The sequence below is a fragment of the Anomalospiza imberbis genome, chromosome 2 (genome assembly GCF_031753505.1).
Source record: "Anomalospiza imberbis isolate Cuckoo-Finch-1a 21T00152 chromosome 2, ASM3175350v1, whole genome shotgun sequence".
Lineage (NCBI taxonomy): Eukaryota > Metazoa > Chordata > Aves > Passeriformes > Viduidae > Anomalospiza > Anomalospiza imberbis.
In genome coordinates this window covers 7,483,085-7,491,893 of record NC_089682.1, presented here as the reverse complement: position 1 = coordinate 7,491,893, position 8,809 = coordinate 7,483,085, and the positions used below count along the sequence as shown (strand labels likewise).

At 44.6% G+C, this 8,809-nt stretch overlaps 1 long non-coding RNA gene across 1 annotated transcript; it reads left to right on the top strand.

Moving 5' to 3' along the window:
- Window positions 1-823: 823 nt before the first annotated feature.
- On the top strand, window positions 824-1,935 carry LOC137465657 (uncharacterized). The gene is made up of 3 exons (XR_010994745.1): window positions 824-1,000; window positions 1,441-1,516; window positions 1,835-1,935. It is a non-coding gene; the product is annotated as an uncharacterized lncRNA (long non-coding RNA).
- The last annotated feature ends 6,874 nt before the right edge of the window (window positions 1,936-8,809 follow it).

Here is an 8,809-nt window from a genome sequence, read left to right as displayed (position 1 = left end):
AAGGAAGGAAGGAAGGAAGGAAGGAAGGAAGGAAGGAAGGAAGGAAGGAAGGAAGGAAGGAAGGAAGGAAGGAAGGAAGGAAGGAAGGAAGGAAGGAAGGAAGGAAGGAAGGAAGGAAGGAAGGAAGGAAGGAAGGAAGGAAGGAAGGAAGGAAGGAAGGAAGGAAGGAAGGAAGGAAGGAAGGAAGGAAGGAAGGAAGGAAGGAAGGAAGGAAGGAAGGAAGGAAGGAAGGAAGGAAGGAAGGAAGGAAGGAAGGAAGGAAGGAAGGAAGGAAGGAAGGAAGGAAGGAAGGAAGGAAGGAAGGAAGGAAGGAGCTCAAAGCATTTTGCAGAGAAGGACAGGAGGACATCACATGTCTCCCATGTCCTGTCACCTTTTTCATGGGCAGGATTCCTTTGTGTAAATTAACAACCAGAGCTAACTCACAATCTATGCAGGCACTCACATACAAGTGTCAGGTCTGGTTTGTCTCGTGCACACTTAAACTCACTTGTTCCAGTGAAAACAAGTCCTTTTCATCTCTGTCATTGTGCAGAGAGAACATTTTTGTTCTTCTCCAAGGGGGAAGTGCCCTTTGGTGACACAAATAACTGCTTGGAGGTGTAGATGGCCTATAGAGGCCAAAAATCATTAGAGAAAGATATTAATGAAAATGATTTTCAAAGTGTACTTCCAGGGGGATGCAAACAGCAAAGCAAGAGGTGCACCTGCACCAGGGTGTCAGGACACCAACCCACAGCCTTGTCAGACCTGGCAGAGCCTAGCTATCCTGACTGGGATGTCAGTACTTTCTGAATTGCATAGGCTGAGTTAGTTGCCCCCGAGACATTCCCTGGTTGGCAAATTCCACATTCCCTGCATTGTAGGTATCTCAGAACTGAAGTTTAGACTGGAAAGCTGTAATTCCTTCAGTCACACACAAATGAGGAAAAGAATTTATTTTCTCTAAAAGTCCGATCCTCCATGAAATAAACTTCCCATGGCTTTTTGGCAGCCAGAGGTATGTTTTTCTCTGAGTTGCATTCTTCACATATTGGCTGTGCTTCCTGTGAAATTACAAATACATTTAACATGCAATTGGCCAAATTCCCATATCAATTTTCTGATTTTCACCTTGGGAGAAGGCTCTTACAATGCTTAGTGATTGGGCAATAAAATGATAGAAGAAATTCAATGCCAATAGATGCAAAGTGATGCATATGGGGGGAAAAAACCACTCCAAGATGACACAGAATGACAGTTTCTAAATTACCTTCTGATGTTCAGGAAAGAGATTTGGGAGTCATTACTGACAAGTCCCTGTGAAAATCAGTTCATTGCTCAGCGGTGGTCAAAGAGATTGTTAGGAATTGTTAGGGAAAGAATAGAGAACAAACAGAAAAAAATTAGTTATGCTACCACATAAATTCATGATGTATCTTTATCCTGAATATTATGCAGTGAACTCATCACCACAGCTTGGAATGGAGAGCTGAAAGTGCCCCAGAAAAAGCAAGAAGCAGGCTCAGTGAATGGAGTGAGTTTTGCGTGAGGAAAAGCAAAATATACTGGGTATTTTCAGCTTGAGGAAGAGATGAAGCCTGATAACGTCATGAGTGGTAATGGGTAGTTGAGGAAAGAGACTAATTATCATTCCTGACAATGTAAGAATAAGGGCTGATGAAATCAGCTGGGCTTTTAAAAAGGGAACACTTCACCACCCAGCATGTGCTGAAGTTGTGCAAGTCATGGCCATGGGATATTATGGAGACCAAAATAACAAATGGGTTTGAAAGCTGGTGGGGCAGTTTGGCAGAGGACAGGGCCATCAGTTTCTGCTCAAAATTGTGTCCAGGATGAAACTCGAGAAGTTTCTATGTCACCAGAAGCTGTGAGAGAGGGGAGGTCACTCAGTGCCTGCACTGCTTCTTGTGTGCTTCACTTGAGTGTCCCTTTGTGACCACACTCAGGGCAGGGAGCCAGGTGAGGCTTTCCTCTTTGGTGTGACAACTGCGTTAATCTGTTATGCTTTCAAAATTTATGACCAATGTATTTATTTATTTTTATTTTTATGCTTTTCCACATCTTCCATCACTGTCCCAAGTGGGAGACCTAGATGTATCACTGTGTTTGTCCTTTGCAGCTCTTCCAAATGGCAGAGAAGCAGCCTACTCCCCATTCACAAAGGGATTGTTGACCCAGGAAGAGTCTGCTGGGATGGGAAAGGTCCTGAGGGACTGACAGCCACCTTCCTCCTCCTCACACTCTGTGTGGTGCCCCAGAGAGAGGGCCATGCAGACCTTGCCTTGTAAGGCACAGAGAGAGGGAAAAATAAAACCCCACAGTGCAGCAAAGCCCTCGAGTCCTCAGTCAACACTGAAGTGAAGCCTACGTGGTTTGGTCAAAATCCAGCAGTACATCTGTGGAAGAGGTGGGAGCTGGATCCAGCCCTTTTCTGGCTTGGATAGTAACCTGTAATTAGACTTGTCAGACTGTGAGACACCTAATATATCCTTCTGCAATATTTTTGCTCTTGGTGTAACTTTTTCTTGTATCCAGTGTGCTGCGTTTCTGGGTTTTTCTCTTTATAGCAGTCAGTTTCTCGGCATAGTCCCTGGCCACAAATACTTTTGAGTGGAACATCTGGTTCTAATGTGTGCTCTAGAAATGTTACTTTCTGCAATATTCCATTTGTCTCCCAAACAATATTTTTCCTCTTGTGTTTGCCCAGAGAATCTTGTAAGCTGATCAATATCTGAAGCAGCAAAGGATCCATTTGAGAACAAAGGCTCCAAAAGACACATAAAGAATTTCCCAGAACTCAAGGCAGTAGAGGAGAGGTAGTTTGCAGGGCAGCCATGCACGTGGGAACTCTGCAGGGCTGCCTTCCTCATCTTTCTCCATGCTGCCTTTCTCCACTGCTCCTACCAGTTAGCAGAACTGCAGGAGCAATCCCAGCTTGTTTCCATGCTGGTGATCCCATATAACTTTTTGGTTTTTAGTTCTCCTTCACTTCTAGCCAAACCCTTTCAAATGTTCAAAAGAAGAAATACTGCTATTGCCTGCTTCCTTCTGTTGTTTCTCACTGTCATTACAGCTGCCGTTTCAGCTGCATTATGTGAATAAACAAACCTTCACCTACATGGAGGGGCAGCACTGCCCTGCATAAAACAGGCTGTGGAGTCAGTAAAGTAGAGGTTACAAGAGGAAGCAGGAATGTTTAATATACTTTCAGGCATGGGGAACATGAAAAGGCTGCTGAACTCCAGAGAAAACTCCAGTGCTCTTCTGGTATGTTTGCAATATAGATGATATAAATAATATATAACTCCTGGAAAGAGTGTAGGAATATATAAAGTTTTATGTAGGGGAGCACTGCACGCACGTGGGAGACTCAGATGCATCTGCAAATCACAGGCTGGATGCCAAGCACTGCATGCCCACTGTAAACGAGGCTTGGGGACTGAATTACTTAAGTAATTAAAGTGGATTGTGACTCACATGCTGAAAGGGTAAATTGTGCACTGACACAATCCACCAAGTTATTTAATTTTGGAAAACCGAAGCTCCTCAGTGACGGGGAGGAGGATTTATTATTGCATTATTTTACCTCTGCGAGCCTAACTGTAGGCAAACATGATCATGGCTTTTAAGAGTTTGCCTGGGCAGGGTTGTGTTGCTGGCCAGCCACCTCATCATTAACATAAGGCATGGAGACATAGAGCATGATTCAAACATGTGAAAAAAATGCAGCTTGACCATTTAAAATCCTTTAGGGCTTTTGCTGTAGGTGAACAAAGCTAAGCATTCTTTGAGGAGCTTGCTGCCCAGATGTGCTGCAGCTGTGCAAGGTGGAGCTTCCTCTGCTGAGGTGTTCCCACCCAACCCAGGGTGGGCACAGAAGCACTGGATGGAGGACCTGGGGGGTTCAGCCTTCAAGGAGCTGAGGCTGGAACTCCACTCAGCTCCCAAGAGCCTGACTCATTGACTTCTGTGTCCTGGAAATTGATTAGTTTGCTTTCTGGAACTGCAGACTTGCTTTTCCAACTCTATGTTTTGGGGCACACATGAGATTCAGCCGCCCTGTCTCTTTGCACAGCTCCTTTCCCACACCCCCCACCCCGTTCTTCATTTAAAAACAGAAAGTAGAAGAGAAGGTCCCAGCTCAGCTCCTGCCTCCCATTCCAGTGGAAGGTGTCCCTGGCCATGGCAAGGAAGTTGGAAGTTGATGACCTTTGGTGTCCCTTCCAACTCAGGCCATCCTATGATTCTATGATTCCCAGTTCACCCTTTTCATCATGTTCCTCCCTCCTCTCAAATCAGAGAATATGCCCAATGTCCTTTTCAGTGCTAGAATCTGCAGCTCTTCTTTTTCCCCTCTGCTCATCCATCCATTTAATGCTTAGCATAAACATGAATGTTTGCCATATGGGCCTGTCTCTTGATATTTTAATCTGCCCTGAGTTTTGGGTCAGTAATAAGCAGTAGGAACAATTATTAAAAAAAGAATTGTCACACTTGAAATAAAACAGAATAATTTATTTTATTCCTCTGAGGCAGTATTCCTAATATAGCATTTTGGACACCTGAACAAATGCTTACACTGAGATTTTGGTCTGACTCTGTTGAAGTGATGCCAATAGGACAGAGATTCCTGCTATGATCCAGTCATTAAAAGGTGCCTCTGACCAAATCAAGGTGCAAATGAGACCATAGGCTGAAGTCAATGGTAGAGATTTTATTTAACAGTAAATGTGAGGTAGAGAGAGAGAAAGAAATAGGAAAGGGGTTAAAGAGAGCAAGAGAGAGAGACAGGTCAAGCAGAAAGTTATCAGCCATGGATCCCGTGGTGTTCCACTGGTCCTTCTTCAGCCTGGTTTTTGGTGGTGCGGGTTCTGGTCTATCACCTTTACACAGTCCAAATCCTGGGTATCTACAGTGAGTGGGTGCCATTCCCATAACTTGGGATGGCATGAGTGTAAGCAGTCGTTTCCTTTCCCACAGTTTGCCATAGGGAATTTTTGTCCAGGTGCAATAACTGGGAGGTTACCCAGATTTGCTTTACCAGGCCTGGAATTAGTGCCCTCCTGTTGCAAATTCCTTTCTTCTGTGCTTATCTCAAGTTCTTGCTGTGGTGGCTTGCCTTATGGCAAGTCCCTTCTGTGGCCTTGACAGTGTTTTCAGACAGGAAACTGCATTCCTTAAGTCCTTACTACTCCCTGTCTAATCATTTGCATGTTGTTCATGCCATCCAGCGCATGGTAAATATGATAAAACAGAGGAAAATTATTTCTGTTGCTGGAGATCAATAGACATTTCAGTGATTTTACAAAACACATCTGGGAAAACAGCTGGCTGAAATTATTGCACCAGAGACACCTTGGTCACTTTGCATAGCAGCCAGCAGCCTCTGTGAAACCTCCCCAGAAATATCTCAGCTTGAAGCCTGGGATTTCGTGGTTGCAGCACAGGTATTGCAACTGCTGTGGGGCAAAACTGCTGCTGTGTGCTTCCCCCAGCAGGTCCAGGAGCTCAGTGGCTGGGGGAAGAGCCTCCATTGTGATGGAGAAAAATGAGGGGAATTGTCTGAGAGAGCTCTGAAGGAGCAAGGATGCCACATTTTGGTGTTTTCTGAAGCTGCATGACCTTTGATATCAAAAATTCAACAGACAGGTACAAAGCAGGCACTGGCTTCATCTGCTGCATTTTCAGGTGATCACAACCCTGGGTCAGCCCCATTAGTGCTAATGGGATCTGACCTGGGGTTCCTGCACAGCAGAGAAACCCCATGAGGGGTGGGCTGCTGCCAGAACCTGCCCAGGAAATGCATCCCATAAGTCAGAGGGATCAGGTTAGAAACTGAAGAAATTTAATCACTGTCTTTAGTAAGAAGTGCTCCCACAGATGTCCTCGTTTATTAAAACTATTCTTTGATCTGAAAAGAAAAAAAAATCTCATTTTATAGGAATAGTGATTCCTGGAAAAGGTATTTTGGACTCGTTTGGGCATAGCCGGCAAATTTTAATTATATATGAACTCTTACTTTAGCACTTTCCAGTCGTATTTTACTCCTCTGAAAACGTGGCAGGTCTGCGTCAGCAGGATGCACAGCTGACTCCAGCCCGGGGAGGAGGCTGGGCAGAGCAGGCTCAGCAGCCTCCAGATGTTGTGCACTATTTTCTCTTCAGTGGTCTTTCCCAACCCTCTTAGAGAACGAGGTGATAGGCAGATGAAGAGTATTATCTATTTAAGGCAGACTCTAGATAGCAAAAATGACTAGGAAGAGTACAATTTCTGCAGGTCTGACTCAACAGCATCTGCTTCACTGAAAGCACTGAGAGATTATTGAAATAAGGCAGGTGTCCAGGTTTCATTGAGGAAAATATTTGAAGCTGTTTTCATAAGGAGGACTGTCTGGAACAGCAAAGTTGGCTTATTTTGAGGGAAATGGAACAAATCAAAACAAACACAAAAATGGAAGGAAGTGGGATTTTGATAAAAGCTTTTAACTCTCCTTTTTTGGACCAGATTAGAAGGTTGGTGTCTTGGACGCTTACCTAAAAGACTGACATTTTGGAAGGAAAGGATGTGAAAGAAAAAAGGAAACCTGCATCCTGGGTACAGAAACAGGATTTTATTTTGCTTTGGAGGAGTGGAAGTGAATTTGTCTCTCTCCAGACCGTCTGCAAAACAAAATGTATACATGCTATATCCACGTGCTCTTAAAAGACTAGAGGTGCATCTATTTTTGACAAGAGTTCAGTTATTTTACCTGTCATTCTGATTTATGTTTCTTAGGAAACATAGAGCTGCAGTTGGAAGAAAAGAGAAAAGCCATATGGCAGACAATTGCCAAACAAACAAACACATACAGTATAGGTGCCAAACAGCTTTTATACAAACAAAAAGAGCAGAAAAACAGCCTTGTCCCCCTTTGATGCATCTACATGCTTCTATGAAGGAATATGTACCTGGCTTTTAACCTCCCTTCAGTCCTTCTGAAGAGACTTTTTTACCACGTGTGCTCAAAGTATTTCCTAAAGCAGTCAGGTTTTAATAAGATCTTAATTTACAGAAATAAATATGCCTAACCCTGTGAATAACTCTGGAACTGGCATTCATTTTAAGCGTTATAACATATTTGGCATAGCTGAAATACTGTGGGATGGAAAGCAGCTGGCTGGGCTGGGACTGCCATGGCTCAGAAATGGCCCTTTGTAAAGTTAATCAGGACTGAAACCCCACATCTTGCTCGTGCAGCACCTCCTGGTTCCTCAGGAAAACCTCTGGAGCAACCCTTGCTCAGGCAAGCAGGATCTCACTCATTTGGGGTCTGCTGGGTGGTGGATGTGAGGAGGCTCCTCAGGAACTTGCAATCACAGTAAATGTTACTTATTTAAGGTGCTAACTGACATATGATTATAAAAGCCTGAGAGCACCACCTCTGTGTCTTTTTGAAAGAGTTGATGAGGAGAGAAATAAAATTCTCTCTGTTTCATCAGAGGGGGAGGAACTCATTTTGTCTATTTTGGAATCATTTGATCTGGAGCAGGCACTGCACAGCAAGCAGAGCTGGAGCATGGTGTGGGCAATGGATCAGTCGTGCACTCACACTCACACTCACACTCACACTCACACTCACACTGCTGGGCACTACAGGCAGCACAGGAGCAGCTGAAATGGGACTGCCAGCTCCTCAGGGCAGCGGTGGCTGGATGAGAACAAAAGGACATCCAGGACTGGGAAGAGAGGAGAAGAACTGGTGCTGAGAGCAGGGGTGACAGCAAAGCCAGGGTTTGAGGGAACAGACTGGAAGGAAAGATGGAAGAACAGGGAAGTGCAAGGGGCCAGGGACTGAGAGCAGCCAGGAAGGTATCTGGGGCTGCCTCTTGTCATTCCTAAATTCCTCTGCTCCCATGTTTCCCTGTGCCAGAGAAGGTCTGTGAATGGCTTATCAAAGTGGGTTTTTTCAGTCCTCTCTAGAAAAGGTGAAAGTTGAAGAAAACAATATTTACTGTCCCTGCAGGCCACCCCTGGAGGCAGAGCTCCATCCAGTTCTGGGTGCTCCTCGCTCAGTGTTTGAACCAACTCCCCATGCTGGGGCTGATATATATTTAAAATAGAAAATGGCAAGTTTCTTGCTCCCCATCCTGCCTTTTCCCCCTCACAAACATGCAGGATGCTCAATCTGCACAGACAGACTTCTCCAGGTCTGGGAATGTGAGTACCTGAACTCAGCTGCTGGTCCTGTCACAGGGCAAATCAGCTCCCTTGTCTGCCAGAGCACTTGGCCAAGCACAAGAGCACCAGGCTCAGTGTGGCTGTGCACATTTTCACTGGTGTCTCCTGAACATCTGCTACAAAAAGGGACTGAGATGGGATATCTCTATGTTCATCCATGATAAAATTAGCAACTTGATGAGAATTTATCATGGATGCGGTAGGTCTCATTCCACACAGGAGAACTTGGGTTAATTGATTGTGTTAATCACATCCTCCCCTACTCATCTTAATCCCTACATTTAATTTTATTTGGGTTGCACAGGTCCCTTGAGGAGCTGTGCTTGATCCAAGCACAGTCAGACTCAGTTAAATTTCTTGACAAGCCGAGAGGAGTGGAAGGATGCACTGAGGATACAGCTCAATGCAAAGCAGAAAGGACAGGAGGGAGAGAAATGAAAGGAATTTCAGATACAAAATTCAAAGTGAAAGGTGCTAACTGTCACCTAATGGGCCTATCATTCTTATCACTATAAAATTACTAAATAGATATGACTGCTTTAAGAAAAAAACAGACAGGAGCAAGCTCTTTCTCACTGCCTGCTCCTGC